General features: G+C 35.2%; 1 protein-coding gene and 1 long non-coding RNA gene across 2 annotated transcripts in view; one reads left to right on the top strand and one right to left on the bottom strand.

Moving 5' to 3' along the window:
- The window catches only part of LOC109538215 (homeotic protein ultrabithorax), a 178,424-nt gene that overhangs the window by 137,300 nt on the left and 18,689 nt on the right, over positions 1-22,435 (top strand). The window lies entirely within an intron of this gene.
- LOC125504884 lies at positions 1,258-2,264 on the bottom strand. Its single transcript, XR_007281771.1, has 3 exons — positions 1,765-2,264; positions 1,568-1,711; positions 1,258-1,515 (listed from the first exon to the last, which is right to left on the bottom strand). It is a non-coding gene; the product is annotated as an uncharacterized LOC125504884 (long non-coding RNA).

The raw sequence follows: 22,435 nt of genomic DNA on the forward strand, positions 1-22,435 counted from the left end.
TAGTGCAGATATAAAGAGAATTATTTACATTTTTGGCTATAAACAGTTAGAGATATAACGTAAAAATAGTACTTCCAAATCCAAATTGTTTCTGGTGCCATTTAGAACCGCATAAATCTTATACGAACTGTTTAATAAGAAGCAGAATTAGGGGACATGAGCACCGTGCTAAGTAAATTTTGAACTCGTAAAGGTTTTGTTTTTCATATTAATTCTTAGTTAAAGAAGCAGAAATCAATCTAATTTGATATGGCCCTGAAAAATTGGTAAAATTGGCGGTTTTATGATTGTCCATTGCCTAAGCAATGTTTGCTAAATCGTTGACTGTTTCTTATGTTATTAATCTTAAAATCACTGGAATTTTGAACACTAAATCGAAATGGCTTTGAAGTAAAGTGTGAGAGATCCGCGTATGCATATTGCACATGAATTCACTCGGATACCGGAAATTCCGACAACTCTAAAATGGAATTCGCTGATAATTTTAATATTGTTAAACCAAAAAATGAAAAAAAAATTGATTAAAATTGTATTTTCTGGGTTGACCATTTAAGTAATAACTAATGTAGTTATTAGAGAGTTATTGGACATGCTAAATACTGTCATGCAGTACTAATGTTATTCCTTATTTTAATACTGCATTTGCGTTATTTCTGTAACGAAATGATAGTTATTGAAATGCCTAGTTCACTGCTTCAGTATTAAACATGTGTTATTGTGTAACCTAACCTTACACAATTTATTATTAATCATTTTACGTTGGTGTATTTGTATTTTTTTACTTTTCAGTTGGATTTTGGTTGCTGTTGACCATTTACGCTTAATTGTTATAATGAAGGAAATTCGAGAAGCCACAGTCATAGGCGGATCAAGTGAAAATGAACTTGAATATTACATTTTTGATAAAACTTATATTTATAAACAGGGATGGTTATCAGGCTGAGGAAAGAGAATATTTTTATTTAGAACAAATGTCCGATGAGTATAACTATGTCTTGAAGTGTATACTATTCAAGACTTAGTGCAGATACGAGGAACAGATACGATAAACAAACTGAAGTTGTTGATCCTTGTTTGATCCCCTTGGTCATTACGGCTTGATATTTATAAGTTCCCCAACGTCACGGCGTATTTGGTGAATTACTTAATTTAAAGCCATAGTTTTTACATTGGATTACAGCTCAAGGCTTATAATGATTTGCAAGTTTACAAGTATGCTGAATCTGGCACCGTTCAAGAGATATCAGCTACACACGCTAGGGATAAAGCATTTATTTTTAACATAATTCTCATTTACATCCATCACTTGAACTTTTGCTTGCAAGGTATACATTATTGAATTGCAAAAATCTAAATTCTGAAAATCACGACTTGAATATTCTTCAGTTAGGTACATCAGTTTGAACTGACTCACTAACACATCTTCCATAAATCTGCTTTGCACAAATTTCTTCAATAAATTGTGAAACACTATCAAATTCTTGTGCACCATGCAGAAACAACTTCAGGTCGAACCTAAAAACAGCAGCTTAAAAACATTATGCCTTTTAATGTCATAACAACCAACCTCTGGCTTCATTCTCGCTCTTTTTAAAAACCTTTTAAATAGGGAGTAGGCAGGCAGATTGACCTGGCAGACTACAAATGTTTCCTAAATTTTCGTTGGGCAACACATCTGGATTAGTTTTGTCTTGCAAGGCAGCTGGTTTTCCTTCAATCAAACATAAACAATAGCAAAAATCACTTTTTTGTACAAATATTTACCAGTTATGAAATGTCCTAAGCAAATACGATCATTTCTCATATAGATTTCAGTTAGAGGCACCCGTTTTAAAGCCTTAACACAAGCATTTCGACGTTCACTAGCAAAGCATTCAGATGATCTCTCTCCTCTATTTGTCTCGCTAAATCGAAAAAAAGAAACCGTATCTTGTTCAGCACGCATTGATCAGTTAACGACACTGCAAAAATGTGGCATTTTGAACCAATTTTATAAGTAATACAAGATTTAATACGTAGTTAAATGTAATGTTTACATATATCAACAAGTAGTCAATTGGAAATGGGTGAAACTGAAATAACCTGCAAGCGGACGTCAGAAATGTCAACTGCCAGTTTAACGTAGAAAATAAAACGTGCAGTATCGGAGCACAGAGTATCGAGCTACAGAACAGTGCTTATTTTTTAGACTGATTTGCGCAGGCGTTTGTGTCAAAATAGCGCAAACTATAATACTGCATGAACGTATTGGCCGACCAATAACTCTCTATTGAGACTAACAGTAAAAACGAAAATCATTTCTGCTCCGCGCTAATTTATAGTAGACGGAGATGATATATAAATCTAACTTTTGCAGCTTGTCCAACTAAAATCCCAGTCGTCATTACGAAGAATTGCAGGCATTTAAAATTAACAAGGCATACTTTCATATATGGAAAAAGAACGTGGAATTCGTCGAAAACCGCGCGCTCGAGACGTTATCTGCTGCAATCTAGGACATGCGTCTTTTTCTCGGGTAAACAAATGTCAGAATTAAAATGTCGTATTGCAGCTAAAACAACTTTATCTACAGATGCCGCTTGCCTCTTTGCGACAGAAATCCCATCCGTAGTTTGGGATTTATGAGGGCAGTTTTAAAGTCTACGACCCCTTTTTTATCCGGGGTTGGTTAGTTAGCTGAACAATGGCGGGGGCGATTCTTCTTCAATAGGAACAATTACAGAGACAAAGGGGTGCTATAATTGGAGGTGTGACAGCTTCTGAATTTACAGTTTCGAACATATGAGTGATGAGAACTGTGTAAGCGCATCTTGGAGAGCACCACTAAAAAACGTAACTAGGCGGTAGTTGTGGAACGTTTCCCTGAGGCAAAAATGAATCTATATAATTGATAATTTGGCAGCAAAGATAATTTGGAAGCAGGCTACTAGAGGAAGGAAATATCAGAGCCAAAAGCATGAAACTCCCGCATTTAAGCGGCGTCATAAAACCCTTCTCTACTGTAAATTTGCATCTCATTCACAAGTAAACTAAATATGACTAACGACCAATAAAAGGCGGGCATAATGTGAATATTTGTTGATCCAGCGGCGGACTGATGATGTTGTTAGCGTTGTTAACATACGATCGTAATGCCGGAACATTACGAGACATTTACGACCGAGTTTACAGATCGTAAAAATCACTTTAACTACCCAGAAGTGTGTTAGGCCTTTATTACATGTTATTTCTTCATTCATTTTCGTATTCGGTTTTATGGATCGCTCGTCACGATTTTATGGCTTTTTAAGTGGTCGGCATGCGCCGCTCGCATCGGCCTTTATCAACTTATGCAACCGGGGTTCGAAACGGGCTGCAAGAAGGCTTACAGGTAGTTCGGTTAAATCGAATTTCGACGCATAAAATTGTCATTACGTCTTTGGAATGATACATTTCGAATCGAGTACCTGCACTAGTGATTGTTTGTGACAAATTCCAATGGACCAGTCGCTATTGAGCTCAGTAAACTGCCTAAAATGCTTTGTTTATAAAGCGTTACAAGCGATTATTACTTACTGAAAAGAAAGCCAAATCAAATCAGCAAGTGGTTAAAGTTCCTGGTTCTAGTTCCATGAAGAATTATTCTGTCAATTTTTCGTCCCATGCTTAGAATGGTTATCAGGTTATCCGACTCTGGAACTTTTTCATTCGTTCTTCTTCTTCCAGTTATCCAGCACCGACCAAAATAGAAGATAATTTGTCACCCTTCCCAACTGGTTACTTGTTTTAAAAAATATTGAAACTATTTCTTCAAAATGTTCAATAGGTTTCAAAGTTTGGACATTTATATTAACCAGAATGTGTTGTTGCCTTTGATACGGTTTCGAGGTTGCGTTAGAACTTATTTTTGAACCCTTTTTGGACAAAATCTGCAGTGCACGTGAAATTTGATTCCAGTGTAGATGAAAAACACGCCAAAGTGATAATCAAATTTACCCTTCAATCACATAGAGTCGCAACAATTGAAAATTGGCTATGCCATGATTTCGGCGAATTCTATCAAAACGTAGGTTTATTAGCACACATTTATGTCGACATCTGCAAATTAGTACAATTTTGTTTCGATTCAGGTTCATCTGTCGAGAATAAAGTTGCAATTTTGTGTTACAAACACGTGTTACCAGTACCTACCTATAAATTGTCATCAAAATATTGATTTAAAATTTGAACACATTTGCATTAACAGTTTTTGAAATAACTTGCAGGAAATTTTTAATTGAAATCATCTAAATACATTTATATGTATTTACAATTCTATTTAAAAAATTAAGATGTTTTCTCTTAAACTTGAAAGTTCATTTTATTTTAATGTACGAATTGATTAAGCTTCAGATGTTCTTAAATTTGTATTAGTAAATACTGCCTCTGAAACCCCAATGAAAATAATTAAACATAACTGAAATGGCTTGCTGATACTGGAGAACTAAAAACTTAAAAAAAAAATCCTTGAAAACGAAATGTTCAAAATCTATCGGTAGTATAAAGCAATCAAAAAACCATCCGAATTTTTTAGGTTGTATTCTACATTTTTACCTTTTTAAGTAAAAAAAATAAAAATTCCGATGTCAATAACAATAAATTTTTCTGTATCAATAATTTACTTAATGAGCCTTGCAATTAAAGAATGATTCATCTTCCAATGGAAGATAAGAAGACTGCTTTGTTACTAACTGAAATCTAGTTTAACAAATTACACCTTTTACACCACATATATATATAAATAAAATAAAAAAACGCTGTTATCGATTAAGAGCGCACTTCAAACATTTCTTGCAGCTTTCGTCTTTTCACACCTATGATTAGTGTAGGGTTGATAAACTATTATCAACAGCATAGTGACACAAGTATTTTTTTAAGATTGCATCATGATTAGATTCTACGTTTTATTTTCTTCCACGCTTCTTAATATCTAGTGGAGCAGCTGCTCAGAACTGCACTTTATCGACGAAATCAATTTGTAATTTAGATTGCACAAAAAATAGCACATGCTTTCACATCATTGAGGATAAGGCTTGTGGTTTTACGCTATCTTTATTTCACATCGTCATTTTTGCCATCCATTAAAGAGCAACTATTTTTCTAGAAGCAGCAGTTGGTCTTCGGTTTCAAATATCTTCCCGTTGCTGACTTAGCGCATTCTCGTAATTATTGGGTTCACCTTAACTGACTTCAGGTGGAACTTCTTCCAGAAATTAATTAATACACCCTTTTATAGCCTAACGTAACTGTGGTCTTGCAATAAATAGTATAAATGCATACTGATAGCGCCTATCAGATCTATCGGTGTAACTGGATATTTGAAAAGGACACCTGATGGCTTAACCAAGCCCGCCATTTGTTCTTGTTATTCAGCACGCAGCAGGCAATTATTTCAGAAAGGATTTACCACTATAGTGGCCATTCAGTGACCATCTGCCCACGAACGATTGAATTAAGCTTCAGCCCTTGTCTTCTTCCACCTCTTTGGCAAAATGGCAATTTTCAAATTTCCCTAGCAGAATTTTTTCACTTTGATTAGTTATGAATGTTAGTCAATTAACCAGTAATATTTTTTTTCAATTTCCTGCTTCTCCTATTTTATCCTGTAAACCACTACTAATAGATGCGTGTACTGATTTTTGCTATTTCAAATTGTTAATAGCTTGCGGTTCTATGTAATGGGACGACTCTGTTCGAATTATCTTTTCTTTCTAACTTCGTTCTTTCTTTGGGTCCGCTCATTTCTCGGTTGGTTGGGCACAATTGAGTACCTTTTTAAGTTTTAGAAACTATAGTGTCAGTTTTATCTGATAGTGACCAACAAAATTTATCGTTCTTTCTTCTACAAGGATGAACGAGGATTCGGCTATGCGTTCGAACCCATTTGTCAAATGTGGATTCACATAATGGAAGGCATTTTTTCAGGGCAGGTCCCATTTAATTGTTAACAGCTGATTTGTTTGATATTGAACCAAAATTAGTCAACTACTTTATACTTTAAGAGAAAAATAGGGAGCTAACAGCTTATCAACCGTTGATTCCGATCAATAATAGATGGTTTTTAAGTTACAGTTGAGGAAAGTGGCAATTGTTGGACGCACAGAGCGTGATTTCTATAGAATCCGGACCTGTTAATGGCATAAATGCATAAACAAAAGCGACCATTTTTATTTTAATTTCTTCGTTACGTATCAGGTCTTTATTTTTCAGAAGGAATACACGAGGTGACAATGACAAGTTCCCGGTAAATACTGATATATAGGATCTTATAAAATAGCGGGGAGTTTCTTCTTGGCAGCCCACGGTCCGGCAGAAGCCTTTTTTAAGTAGGATTTATGAGCTCAAGGATTTTTTCCTTTGCGGGATGATGCGTGTAAAAAATATAGCTCCGTTTTACGGTCCCAGGGGTTCTATATTGTGTTAAGAAGATTTGTTCGATATTATTTAGTGGCCGGCTAGCTAAGGATTTCGTCTCATCTTGCCAATTTCTATCGATTCAGGTAAAAAGTTTGTGTGTGTCGAGTTGCAAACGATAGTGTTGGTGTAGGCAATGCAGACTTTTGTAAAATTATTGAAATTGCAGACGCAAAGCCAGGTTTTGTCAGTTTGGTACCAGCTATTACCCTTTAAGCCAGTTTTGGATAGTCGACTAGGTTTAACACGCATGATGCTACCAAAACTATGCTCTTAAATGCGTTTCTTTGAGTGAATTCATAGCATCTGCAACTTTTACGCAATACTTGACTAATAGTTGTTTTGCACAATGGAAGAATGTAATACAATGAATATTCGATCACTTGATAGCGTTTTAAAAATAGCCTGAAGGGTTACTAAATCATTCTGAATCGCCATTTTAAATAGGCCATTCGATATATGAGGCGACTTCAATATCATAATCTAAAAACACCGCGTGTGCGTTCTCTGGAGCCGGGGAGCAAACCGACAAAATTAAAACGGAGGGTTATCGGCTAAGTAATAAATAATTATTTAACCCCATTTTAAATTGACAAATCCCAATATTTACGATGCGCCCGTAATCATGGTTCTTGTAATCCGTAGGCTTAGGGCAATAAGTCATTATTAAATTATACTTATCGTCTTTTCTTTCCGCACTTTTTCTGATCCGCGTCCGTTCATTATTGGCGGATATCGCGGAAATGAAAACTCAATTTAGCGAAATTCATTGAAGAGATACTAAAACGCCTGCTTATATGCAACCAACTAATATGTAACATCCGACATTAAAAGTTCCTAAATCGCCTACAAGAAGAATAAATCTGCTTTAAAAAAATCGTCAAAGTTTTAATTAAAAGCTGGAATTGAACGTTTATTTCTTTATAACGACTCGATATAGAATAGAAAAGAATCGAAATACTATTGTGTTAAAATACAGTCTTTGTGTCTCTCGGATCTTTGGACGAAATTATCAAATATCCAAAATGTTCAGGTTTAGGATGCGAAATATTTCAGGAAAAGATGGAACGCCGCGCGGAACAAATTGAAAAACGTTATTATAAATGCCACCGCAATAAAAATGTAAAACAAAACCATATTTCAAAATAACGCGCACCCCATTTGCGAGGATTAGCATTTTAAAACCAGACACCTTGGCTTTAAGGAGCTATATGCGTTTTGGGGAACGAGGGCACAAATACAGGACAGGATTTAAGTTAGTATTTATTGCAGATCATTTACGACCTATTCAACTTTGTACGCATTTATGTGACCAGCGACAATATTGGGCGTTGTTTCTTTGATTGAGCAAGCTGCTCTGAAACGCATTTTATCCTTCAATCTAATAGAGTCGATTCATAAACGTTCTATTTTTAATCCTTACGTCCGTAATCAAAATAGTCAAAAAAATCTAAGTGCGTACCTGCACTATACAAAAAAAACATAATCGGAGTTAGTGGTCTAAAACCGGAACCAAAACAGGATAATCTTTCTGCTCGACGTCAGCCTGGGTCGCGACACTCCAGTTGTCAGTATCACCTCGCTAAGACAATACAGTATGTAGTGTTTTTCATTTTCTTTATATTACCCTTGATGGTCGTAAAGGCATTTGCCATGACCGAACTTTTATACTAGTTTAGATTGTGACTGGTGTAAGTTATTAGTTTGCAGGGGCGCGCTTTGTCAACTTCGCGTGTCCTGTTCATTTCAATAATTTTTATTACTGCAAAAACATTGAAAATTATAACTCGAATATTCACAATTTTCAAATATTTACATTAGGTTTTATTTTATGCGTTTCTAAGTACCTACATTATGTGTCAAGAATTTAAGTTAGTTTGGCAATATTTTGTGTTAACATCCATAGTCGAAAACTATTCATGCTTCTAAAGGCTAATCAAGAAAATCGGAAAAAACCTTAACGGATTATTATTAGAGCTTCGCCCACGTTCCGACCGACAAAACAAGTTTGCTTGCTTATAACAGCATTATAACTTGTCTAATTATATGACACTATTGATGATGCCTTATAAGGAAATGTAAATTCAACAGAAATAAATTATTTCTAATCTATTACCCTTCTAACAGCTTTGTGGCCTAACAGAAAAGTTTCTCATTATTAATTTGAACAAAAAGTATTGATCACGTTCGTAAAGTAATTGTTCATGAAAAAACATTTGTGATAGATTCAGAGTAATAAGGCATAGAGGATTGTCTTAATGCACAACTAATGTGTGTGCTATATTTGCCACAAGTTTGAGAGTAGTTGGGGGAACGTAAAAATGGTAACGCATTTTCATTTTAAATGGAGTGTATAATCTGCAATTAAGAAATAAATGAACAAACCAGTAAACCAAAAAATTCAAACATTAGCAGCAATAAGAACCGGCTAATAAGGCATTCAAGCTCATTAGAACGTATCTCGCTTTGTTATCTATTATTAACAGTGTAGAAGCAAGAATTTGTATTTGTCAAAAACCAAACTTTCGATCCACTTAATCGGTCCTTTAACCGGAACCTTGAGTGTACCAGAAAAATTAAGGTTAAAATACTAATTTTACCTGTATTTCCTTTCCTGATTTCGATTGCTTTTGTAAGTGTTCGAATATAGTTCTTGGGAAGAGGCAACGGGTTTATCGTCTATGTCTTGTAAGCCAAATATTTTCTATAATCTTGAGGTTGTTGGGGCTGATTTTCCATTTTGTCTGTTACTGTTCCAGTCTTTCTGATATTTTTTGTCATACCTACGTGTACGTTCGAATACGTACATACGTTGGTATAACATACACCTATTCGATTTAGCGGAGTTTGGGGATGCATGCTAAGTTCATGCATTGTGTTCTCTTGTTTTGTCTTTTTGGGTGCATTGTCTTTCACTATATGTCCGTAGTCGTGCAGATGATACTTTTGTGGGTTGTCTGTCCATATTTCCTGAAAGTGTTTTTGGTCACCGAATTAGTGCCAATAGAAGCAAGTACAAAAAAGAAAGATTTAATCGCCACTAAATAGATAAAAGGTACAAGCTTGCATGCCTGAAACAATATAATTCCAGATTTGGCAGCAATAGAAATTATGCCAAAAGTTGCAGCATGCTGATTAGTCCATGACCTTTAAACACAATTATCCCTCTGAAGTACTCATTTATCATTTCTTATGCATGTAAAGAACGTAAATTATAAGGAGGTCAAGGGAGATTGTCAGGAGCTATTGGAAATTCGACTAGTCAAGTTTCATCTGAATCCATATACAAATCACCAAGGCGAAAGTGTAGGAGGACCATATCAATTACCACTATTTCTAGTGGGTAGAATAATTTTTTTAAAATGTTTTTTTAGATTAAGATGTTTGGATTAATAGATACACCACTGGATTGTCTCGCGCGCTCAATATGACGCCTATCGCTCTACTTTTTCAAAGTGAGACAATTTCTTTGTTTCGATAGTCGGAATGCCACAACTGATTGAGAAGGGAATTGGGGACCGACCGTTTTTCTTCCCGAGCTCCCGATAGACTCGCTACGTTAATTGACGATATTTATTTCTTTATAGCGCCAACTTGTTAAAGTTTTTTTTAATCTGATTTGATATTGAATATTTCCTCAAGAACTTTTTTAGTCTCGGCGCCTATATGTGACTAGACGTCTTGTAGTTGTCGACAATGATTGATTGGTGACTAGCTTTCGACACACTGCATTACAGCACGGGATATTTATGGATGTATGTTTTAAAAGTTTTAACTAATTATGATTTGTCATTGGAAACATTCGATAATAAAACGACAAAGTGCTAGAAGGTCGAACGAAATGATTAGCAAAGGATTGCTAATCGAAGGTTTCTTCGTTTTCCATATGGACATTTTCGAAAAATTTTTGCTGCATGCCTTTGGGAAAATTAACATCAGGCGCATTCCGAGAACAAAACTAAAAAACCTTTTAAATGCTGTCTTGCGAGGAGAGACAAAAAGTGAAACGAAAAGGCGCACATACATGAGATTCAAAGCACACATCTGGCTGCTGAAGTAGGTCAAAGAAATGGCAAAAGTTGACAAAAGAACAAGCAGCAAACCAGAGGAAGTCCTTCCTCAACCAACCCACACTTTTCATGGGTTACACTTCGACGGGAACCATATGCCAGGATGAAATCTTGAGAACATTAAATTTTGCGTCCAACTGTGCCGAGTTTATTGAATCTGTGTAACCATAATGGCCGGGAAACCATATACGATTCGCCCTATGGCTATTCGGCAAAGAGAGCGTCTTTAGAAGATCCCCGCTCCATATGCGGTTTTATAAAATTAACCCTTACAAACTAATGATCCGAGTTTGACTGTTTCTAATATTTTTTATTTTTATATATTCATTAAGTGATCAGAAGAAAATAATTCAGCTTTTGCATTTTTCCTTGGAACAAACATTTTTTAATAGTAAATGGTGACCTCAGATTTAAAATCTAGTCGGAAGAATTATAATAAATTACCATCGGAATTTACATTAATTGTTTTTCTATTTTATTTGATAGTCTCAAGCTGTGAATGATGTTTCCTGCATTTGATGTTTCCTGCAATGTTTTAAGCATTGGCGAAATTGACAGTTTGACCCGATTTTTTCATGTATACCTGCTTGTAGAAACGTAATAAATCTAGTGGAACAGTTGCGTTATCTAGAAGGAAGAAACCTATTTTCATTTGGACATTTGGAATTTTATATTCGTTTTGCAAACAGTTTCTCCGCACATGATCATTTTCGTAATTTATGTCAGAAATCGTCGAAACGTTGTTAACACCTTTAGAGACCTCCCTTAGAATGTATTAATGGGTCGCTCTATTATTTAACAGTTTTATTATTCATGTGCACCTAAGTATAGTGAAACATTGACAAACCGCAAACTTCTTCTTGCAATAAAAATATTATTTGTTTAATGGTTTTGGACGGTTGCACGGTTTCTAGTTCTGTTAAAAATTTGACTTCGCTTTTACTTTCTTGAAAGCCATCGCCTAGATATTTTCTAAAGGCCTCTAATATTCACTCATACTATACCATCATTCCAAATATGTTCATCGAAGTATTGTAGGGACAGTAATTTATGCTATTTATGCAATTGAACCACCTATTCTATTGGTTTAGCCAGTGTTCACTTCATATTGGTTCTGCAATTACCACAAAACAAACTTAACATGGCACGTAATCCGCCGCTAGCTTAATTCCCTTAATTTTATTATCACCAGCTGGAAACCCGAATAAATGCATCTAAGTCTAATGCTGCTTTCTTTTGTGCTAAGGAAATCATCAATCTGCGAAGCAAACGCATTGCATCCGATTTCCTGGCCTATTGAAAAACAAGCAGTATCTTTCTTTTATCCCCACAAATCTGGAATTCCCATGTTGCTGGGGATAATTGTGTATATCCAGGTTCAGCACACCCCTATTTAGGAAAAGGAAGACAAACGTTCTTAGTCTAAAATTGTGCGAACAACCCCATTTTAAAAGCCATAATTTCAAGCGACTTGTGTTTCCTGTCAGTTTTTGTTCAAATTCCCTGATGTATGGGATTCATTTAGGCAAAGTTGAGTACACGTTTAGTCAATTTCAATGCCTGTTCAAAAACATAGTTTAAATCTAAATGCAGTTCTCCATAAATTATTTATTACCCCGTTTTTTCAGTTGCACATTCCCCTTTATATCTCTATGTTGAGTATAACGTATAGCATACGGTAAATATGGGCGAATACTTGTACATATTGTTCTACTTGAAAATAAAGATATTTTATATTCTGGTAATGCATAACCGTGCACCAGCTTTTTCAGAAATTCTCATGTGCGAAATTGCTAGTCAGGGCACACCATTTTGATTTATTGGTCTGTGAAATATGCATTATCTAAATTTGCTCTTTGTGCTTTTTTCCCACTTTAGGTAGGGTCGTAAATCAGACCCGAACGCCATACTATTTGCAACTATACATCGACTTTTAAATATGTACAACCTACAACAAATTCAACATTAATCAGACTCGGGAGCATGTTACCATATTACCAATTCCACGTCATGGCCGATACCTGAACATCATAGCATTAATTAATTTTGATATAAAATGGAAATTTCAAGCTAGCAAAACAAAAGCTCCCTCTCTGTTCCGAAACAAAAGGCAACTATCGAGCTTTTTATTAAACCCATGTATAACTCAGCATGTGAGTATCCAATATCCCATTTGTCAGTTAGATTCTGGATACACTATCTATCCAGCACATCTGGTCAGAGGGTGCTCTCACAAATAATTTTTGATTTAATGCTCTATCTACCTGACCACGCACCCCAACTAGGACCCGACCGCTTGTAAAAAACGACATGGTTGTTACTCGTGATATATTGAGTTGGAACACGTTACGAAATTAATATAAGTGAAAACATTTTTTCGTTTTGCGTGCTTTTGAGATCGGGAATTTGGAATTAGGCCTTTGGAGCTGTATCCAATTGTACAGTGTCGCTTTGTGGAAAGTTTCAGAAGGTCTGAAATTTTTCTGTTATGTCCAATTTGTATAGAAGGAAAGTTTTCAGTGCAAAAAGCTGATGTGTTTTTCATGCCGAATGTACAGATCGCATCCTTTATCCTGCAGCCATTTTCTAAATCAGTAGTTTTCTTTGTCACATCAGCTCCAATGGATTAATTACGTGGCCGTTATTTTTCTCGTGCCCCTTTCCCTAGAGAAACTTACTAAATCAATCCTTCCAACAACAGAACGCCAACTTAAATTAAGAAAAGAAGAAAAACCTCTTAAACTTGTAGGTATTTGTCTTAATCTTTTTGGGTTTGCTCCTCAAGACGTAGCCGCCATAATTCAAGATTTAAAATATACGCGCAGTGTTCCACGTCAAAAGCAGACTTAGATTTACCACCAGACTTTTTCTGAATAAATTATAATATTAAATAAATATTCCTTTTACTATCCAGCGCTATTAATCATTTTATTGTAATGCAGTTCTCGCGGATTATTTATAGTTCTCTTGTACAATTAGTTCCAGATTTTCTTAGGATTTTGATATTCTTATTAGGTTTTCAAATACTGGTTTTATGTACGTGGCAACAGATGTACGATGTGGTTTATCTCAATGAATAAACTTGAACGTGTTACTCTACTTTCTTGACATGGTTTCGACTGCAAAATGGTTAGAATGTCACTGGAACTTTGTATACATACAAATGTTAGTTAGTTTAGCATCATAACTTTTCAGCTCTATTTGTACCTACTTTAAAGTATTTTTTTTTTGTTTTACTAGTTTAAGAGAAGATTGCGGAAGTGCCATATTTGCTAAAACATCTATTTACATTTTAAAAGGCATTAGGATCACACACAAGAGTCGTACAATTTCAATTTTTTTTTTTGAAAGACAGATTCGGTTAAAATCAATTTTTATACCATTTGAAGGCCTATTTAAAAATATGGGATTTATCGATTTAAGCGTTTCCAGACTGTCTGGACCAGGTGTACCATAATAAGTCTTGATAAGACTAACGGACAGACCACGAAGGATTCAACCTTTTTACAATTTTTTTAGTATAGTGGTATTTTCTTAACTATTGTAAGCTATTATTGAGCAAAATTCACCACTAAAGTTGACAACTTTTTGTAATAAATAAAGTCTTCTTTCTCCCTATAGGCATGACTTTATTTTAAACTGAAATGTCGGTTTTATGAGAAGAATATTCCTCAGGCAGCAAATCTACTAAATAAATATTACATTGTCTGGAAACATATTTGAAGTGATTGGCAAATAACCTACTTAAATTTAATTACGAATAATTGAAAATATGTTTTTTTTTGCGAATTTTTCTGTTGCAAATTGATGCTGATTTCAATTACTTTCAATTTTCAATTAAATAAAATCTCTAGCTCTAATGGCTTTCCTGTTACCCGTTTAACAGTATATACCACTATTATTTCTGCTAGTATTTTATTAATTTTATGTGTAAAATAAACTGATTACTCATTAAACATCAAAAGTTGATGTCAAAATGCCTCTGCTGAAGGTTTCTTGAATTAATGGGAAACACATTTTCTTTTGAGCAGTAATTCGCATTTATCTTATTGCAAATATGTTCTTGCTTAAAAAAAATAACTGACAAATACTAATTACAGTAAGTTTTTGCGATGGCATCTTTCTACTTTCGAGCGGCAAGAAATTAATCGTCTTTCAGCATATTTTTAAAAAAGAGTTTTAAGGAATGTAGGTGCTAGGGAACTTATAATTATGCCCACAATAAGATCTTATGTATTGCATTTCTGAATATTTGAAATCAAACAAATGGTGGTGACAACAAGCAACGAATTATGTGGATGATAAAACTGGCCTTTCACGAAATATGGTCTTCCGCCGTTTTGTTTAAGAATGTTTTCTTGACCAAAAATGGGTTCGGATTTGGCTAGCTCAAATGCCGTTTATAAAATAATAAAGAAGTAAACAAAACATCAAACTTAAGTCGGAAAAGTTTGCATATCAATTCGCTTGCACTGAAAAATAATCATCAAGATCATCAGTTCCAGAATGCAATTTTTACTCCCTTTTTAGCCATTGAAAGCTCTGCTGAAACTATTTCAATAGCAATGTTGTGGACAAGAATTCAGTTAACTCCACTTCTCTTTATTAATGCACATTAAAATGCTCAAATTAATAGTCTTTAGGAGTTAAAAAAATTGAGTTGATGCGCCTGTATAACTGCATGGTTTTGTAAAAGACTGAGATTCTATGAGCTGATTAATTTTCGAATCGAATTTTAACTGTTTGTATTCTGTGAACTCGGCCGCTTCAAAAACATGAAAAATTCGCGATGACTGATTAGAAAATTTGGAGCATAAATAACAAAAGGACCAGGGGACTTGTGAGGTTGCGGGCGAAACTTTTTGCACTCGGCATCTATTTTGCAAAGCTTGTTAACCGGCAGATTAGCAGCAAGCGAGCGAATTTCATCAAATCCCAATGAGATCCTCTACTTTCCAGCGGTTCCAGGCGGCAGCTCCGGGATAAATTGGGGGATTGGACGGGCTTAGGTTGAGTAATGCCGCGTCGAGCCGCTTTTCCCGCCCGATATATCTGCCAGGAAGCTTCCATCCTATATTTAATTCTGGATTGCGTCCGCGGATTTGATGCATTATTATACCGCCATGCAATCCCGCAAGAAATATGGATTGCCAGCCGATTATTTATGGATTTCCGAAATATTTTGTATGCTGCAGAGTTGCACATATTCCGCTCTGTATGAAATATTGCTGCCAAGGAGTACGGATGAGTTTCCTTCTAATTACGCACAATCTTAGTAGTTAGTCGTTCAAATTGGAACAACGCAAATAATTTTATCCAGAGGCAGACCGCAAGTAGCCGTTTGAGTTTCATAAAACAACATTAATTATACCAAGTCCATATATGAAAAATAAATACAGTGCGGTTTCGACAAACATGCCAAGCAATTCGGTAATAAACGTAACAAATTATAAAAACCAATTTGTCCGACTGCAAAGGAGCCTGCAAACTTCGAACATAATTTTTATAGCGATATCCTGACCGCTGATTTATACTTACTATCAATTTGAGCAGGGTAAGTACTCAGCAAATTTTGTCCTTTATAAATTTCGCAGACGGATTCCGAAATGGCAAGTTTATGGATCGCACGACTTGATAATACAGCTATTTAAATGGAATTGGACATATTTTACTTTCCAAGAAAATAAAACTTTATTGTCGTGGGTATAAATTGTGACCGAATTTTCGCTATTACTCGCCGCTTTTATTTTTAATATCTAAATTAACGGTGAAATATATTATCATTGGTTTTTAAGATTACCGTTAGAACTTAGGAATTATTTTTATTCATTCATTTTTCAAGTTAGTACAAATTGTTAATAGCCAATTTTGTAAAACGATAGTTCGTATAAACAGTTCCAAATCAAAATCAATTCCTGGGTTTCAGTCATTTATTGTCTCTATTTATCAATTAAAATACGTTTCGCTGTATTTTTATACCATCATCAGTTTTTATGTGTAGCGTTGTTGCTGCTTTAAGCCTTGGCATACATTTGTATGCCAATTGAAATGTATGCCAATACTTAAAGCAGCAACAACGCTACACATAAAAACTGATGATGGTGGAAAAATACAACGAAACGTATTTTAATTGATAAATAGATACAATAAATGACTGAAACCCAGGAATTGATTTTGAATTGGAATTGAAACACAGTCAGGAAAGTATGTACAATGACGTATAAACAGTATATTTCACATTCGTTCACACTTCAGTTGGAAGTTTTCAATATGAAACCAAATTACATTAATGGAAAGAGGGAAAACTGAAAGGTTCCAGATATTTTTTTTATAACAATTTAATTGTATAAACTTGCTTAGGAATCGAAGGGCTAGCGGGTTGAACAAGAAAGTGAACGGAAAAGTGGATACTAACTAAAAATGAAATTAAACAAATAAAAAAATAAATTTTGAAAAAGAAAAAAAACAAAATACGTATCTCAATGCTTGAATTTTGGTATTTTCATTTTAATATAAAAATTCAGTCAGTTTAGGTGCAAATACAAAAATGTAAGTATATTATTTTGAAGATCCTTTACAATAAACGTGCAATGTTCGATATTTGTTTGTTATATCATAGCAATAGTCAAATACTAAAGGTTTAAAAAGACATTGTACAATTAATATACTAGATAAATAATTAATATAAATGATGTTTGTAGTAAGTTTCATGCAGAGTTATTCCGAACAACGTTTACTCGGTCTCGATAATAAGAGCAAGTTCTTCAAGAAATGTTCTATAAAAACACCACAGAGTACCTAAATCAGAGTCTCATTGGGGACCACCAAAACTAATTCCCTAATCTTTATCGAATTGGCATTCTATGTTCCGTTTCCTGATATTTGGAATGTACATTCACATATACAAGAAGGAAACTGATGCGTAAGATCGCATTATAACGTCCCATTCGTCTAGTCTAGCTAGTCGCGATACATTATTATTTGGTTGGTTCATATAAACAACAAATTATTTGTCATGGCCGAAACCATACCGACAAATGCATAAATCGGCTGAAACGCGATTTGCATGAAACGCACATAAACAAAAAAGTTCCAGAATGTGAATATTTCGATGCCAACCGGAAGACATATTAGATGATATATCCTTAGCGCCTTGGGCACTAAATCTAGAAAATGCCTTGTTTGAATATAATATATTAATTTTTTTAAAAGCCGCGGAGGAAACAATATCGCTATATTTCAAGGGGATTTTGAAACTCAGCGAGCAGCAAACAAATCCCTGCTTTGTTTTTACTAGTGACAGGCAAATTTAGCTTTTTCCCTTGATTTATGGTTGGGCAAAAACAATAAGATTATTTTTCATCAACACTTAAAATTGGAGCGAAACGGCTTATATACAGTGAGTTACAGAAGTAATGTCTAAATTCATTCATTCATAAATTCAGCGGACAGTCTTGCATAAATAAATTTGATATAAAAAACTCACAGTTACAAATAAAAATTTACGGGTTTCAGCTATTTTCGAAAACACGGTCTGCGGATTTTTACATATTTTTAGACATTACTTCTGGGAATCACTGTACTGTACACATATTCTAACCCTTTATACTGGGTAATCCTGAATTTGCGACTTAACTGCAACTTTTTGCCAGGCCTTAAATTCGGTTAAAAATGGCCTAAGAAAAGCTAATAAAATTGGTGTCATTTACTGAAAAATTCTTTACTGCAACTTCCTCCGCCTCTGGCTGCATCAGGTAATAACTCTGCACCGATTCTTTCTGATTAGGAGTATAAATTTTAAAGTTCTCCTTTCCCATCCAAATGTATTACTTCCCTTATTTTACTTGGGATCGATTCTTCCTACCCGCGCAATCCATTCCCAGTGAAAGGTATTATTTTTAGTCATTCGGCCCTATTGTCGCAATCAACATCCGTTTTGTACGTCTTCTATTTCTGAAAGAAGTGCACTTAGTTCGTTTTTGGGTTCTTCGCCTAAAACATTTTGGCGGAAGATATTGGAATGTATCTCTGTATTATTAGTAGTTATGTCGATTGTTGTCGTTCGTTGGTTGTATTCATGAAATGGGAGAGTTCAAAATTTTTTGTTGACACAGTTGCTTCTGAACGAGTTTGGGAGAAAACGTGTATACTTTCAACATGGAAAGTTGTATACATATTACAGTTTGCATCGGCTTAGATGTAAAACACAAACAGTTAGACAGGGGCTTTACAAAAAATAAATATGAAACGTCAATTCATATCTACAAAACTTAATATTTTCGTATCTTAAACTGGAAAACAGTGCTTCATTTATGGCGATGGTTCTGATCATGATGTACAATTTTAAATTTGTAGTTGCTTCAAGTACTGGCCAAAACTGGTATAAGTATTGTAACAGGAGAATGACCCTCTAATCATGCACAAGGCATCATCAACGACCAATAGAAGAGACAAACTATGCAGAGTCAAGCAAAAGCGCTGGAAGCAGCGGCGGCAACTGGGTGGAATCCAATCTTGATCTATTTGTTTTGTGATCTTTGCTGGCGGCAGGGCGATCAGTCCTTTCTTATCGCAGGGCTACACTGCCGAACTCCCGAATTTATGGCCTGGAGGGAATTATACTTGGAGTGCCTCAATTTTCCGCCGTTGGCTATGCAAGGGCCAATTAATGAGTGGCCAAAAAGTGCTTAATAATATTTGGACTCAAATAAATATCTAGGTACTAATTTTTTCCTATTTAAAAGCAGTTAGATGTGTTTACTCCAATGCTATTTCATAATTTGGTTGAATTTTAAATAATGCATTTCCATTGCAGCACCATTTGAACATGTAATTTATGGCTAATACCATTTCCATTAGCACCGACCCAACCGTGAAATATTAAATTATCTTATTTATGCCACAACGGTGCTGAAAATACGTGGTTCGACTAAAGTATCGCACACCGGTCGAAATGAATTTACAACTGAGGCTCTTAATATTTCTCAATTATTAAAATTACAATAGGCATTAAAACACATGTTATTATGCTTTTAATAAACCATACGTTATCACGCCGGATTATAATTTGTTGTTTAAATTAATTTGCAGTATATGGCGACGGTATTTATCGTCCCGCAGGATTTTCATAAATCAGCACCAGGATAGTTTGACTTCTCTCGATATATGTATTAATTAAAGAAGCAGCGGTAGCTTTTTATGATCGTCGTTTCATGTTTGATACTCGGTTGCGGTCTTGCTCTGCTTCTTGGCTTATGAACAGGGTTGTATTTATAAAATCTCAGATACTTATTGAAAATAATCAAAATATAGTCGAGTCAAGTTGATTCTTCAGCAAATCAGTTGATCAAATATTTTTTTTCCTTGTTGGAAACGCAAATTGCGTTTTTTGCTCAAATCTATTAATTTCGTACATAATTGGAGTTCCATAATTCCATTTGCAATAATACTATTGATTGCTGTAAAGGGAGCGAATTTTATTAAGTATGTAATAATTTTGATTTGGAATTAAATATATACTTTTAATTCGTGACATCGAGTGTAACTAACATCTAAACGTTTATGAGCAACCTAACACTTGGGACACACAGGAGAGCTTGAGGATTTTCTCTCAGATTCTGTCCGAAGTTTCGAAAGATTCTGAATAATTAATGGAAAACATATATTGGAGAATGATCTAAGGTATTATTTCAAAAACGACTGATTTACAGCGGTTTTCTAAGTCCCTATATTACTAAAAGTAATCGTTTTTCAGTAGATTTAATACCAGAAGAATAAGAAAACAAGAAATAATTATTCTTACTTTTGGCCACATTTTGTTCAGCTTCTTAACTGACCAGACTTGCGATAATCATCACATTTGGAATGGTAGTCTTAATCGTAATGCTCGGAAACTCTGAACGCTGAAAACTTGAGGTCTTAAGAAAAAAATATTCTCATCGTATTACCAAATTTTAACAATAAGTAATATTTATGTCTTCCAGGGTTCAACTGGTGTTTCTTTTTTCGTGAAAGAACACTCACTTTATATCTGAATATCACCCATCCATCTATTTAATTCGTTTTTTTATTGATGGCTTATCTGTAGTCATGACTTAATTTAAATGATTATTTTATAATTAACTAACTAAAGCAAAGTAGACATGAGACAACGCGAGTCATAGGTACCTACTTTAAACAAGCAAAAATATTTTCTGAAGGGTTGGTAATTGACTCTCAAGCTTTTTTTAGAAGAGCAGCAAAGCCCCATTGAATAAGGTGGTTGTTGGTTTAAATGAACCTAAGGGGACGCACCCCCCCTACAGGTCAAAATGGCACTATGTAGTATGAACCCGGGCAGTAGCCAAGTCTACACATTTCTTAGCCTGCGTTGAGAACATGGCTTCAATACTGCGCTGCTCTCGAAATGTAACTGTATATTACATATGTCTAGCAAAAATTTGATTACATATTTACATTAAATATTGAAGTATAAACTTCGGAAGTTTTGTCCTGATCAATCAAGCCTTACTTTTCAACTGGAAACCCAGACGCCCACCTTGTACTCGTATGTTTACTTTGCCGGGAGCCAATTGGATTCTCTTATTCGATTATTACTCAGTGCTCTTCTGGCCGAAGCATAAAAAAGAAGCAGACATTTGGTAAACTGAAAACCTCATTTTCAAGTGTAGAAGTGAATTACGGTAATGTATTCTATTAGCTTTAATGCTAAAAACTGGTTTGATATTTTGCGTGGAAAATCTGCATCGTTGTGCCCCATTTCTCACTACGGACCTGACCATCTTCCTCAATATGGCGGAGCATAATTAACGTAACTAATACTGCAGCGAAGAGATTAATATGCCATAATTTACTGGCGGCGCTCCAGAGCGCTCTGGAGTGGCGAGCGCAGAAAACTGAACCAGCCGCTCAGCTCGCCCTATGATTAACTGACTTCATTTCGTACACAAATTCCGCCAAATGCAAATTTAATAAGTAGCTCTTGCTATTTTTCCCACTTCTGACGATGCCACCCTTCACCGCCTCCGACCTAATGATAAATTAAAATTTATTCGTTGTTCTTCCTCCCTCAAATGTACTTGCTGGCACATCTTTTAAAGAGATGGTCGGAAGCTGTGTGTTACTCACTGGAGTATGTGTGTAAGAAGGGCGAGGTTCAATTGAACGATTTAAGAAAAGATTCAACTAGTCAAATGGTTGCTGTGGAGAAGTGGTTGGAGTGGAGCTAAGCGTTTCATGAATGCTCGAATAGCACACATTTTCATCACACGATTTGCGTCGGAAAATGCGCGAAATTTAAACACGGAACCATATTTTATGCCCGCCGTGGACATGTAGACATTGCATCATTTGTAAGACGTGAGGCATTGCCTCTGTAAATTTCCGACGAGACATACCAAGTTAACATGAAATTAAACTACACTTTAAAGAAAGCCAATTAGAAGTGGCAAGAGCGAGATTTATCACGGTGGCAATGGGGTGGCTGTCTCGTGTGAAGAATTGCCGGTCACATGGACCATCGGGGGATGTTCGTGCTAGGAGAGGGGCGTCGGGACGGTACGAAAGCGGAGGTAAGCAAGACGGATGCCCGAATTTAAAATAACGTTCTCAGGTAATTTCGCAGGGGGAGTGAACGGGCATTATGTGGCTCTTTTGCCGATTAGTTTGCACTTTGTAGGCCATTATAATGGCATCGAATAATACCGCTTTTTGGAGAACTTTCGATCATCGGTTAAACTAGTAGTTAACTAGATAAGTTCTATATTGTCGAGGCGGATTCATTTTTTTACAAACTTCTTTTTGGATATTTTGTCTCAAAAATTTTTGTCTTTAAAAACAACAGAATTTCCTCACGTCTTTTATTACAGATTGATAAATAGTGCTCCTATTTCGCAATAAGAACGAATTATTTATCAAAAAGTAATCAAGAACTA

This window comes from Dendroctonus ponderosae, unplaced genomic scaffold (genome assembly GCF_020466585.1).
Source record: "Dendroctonus ponderosae isolate FM_Combo_2020 unplaced genomic scaffold, Dpon_F_20191213v2 Dpon_F_20191213_1, whole genome shotgun sequence".
Classification (NCBI taxonomy): domain Eukaryota; kingdom Metazoa; phylum Arthropoda; class Insecta; order Coleoptera; family Curculionidae; genus Dendroctonus; species Dendroctonus ponderosae.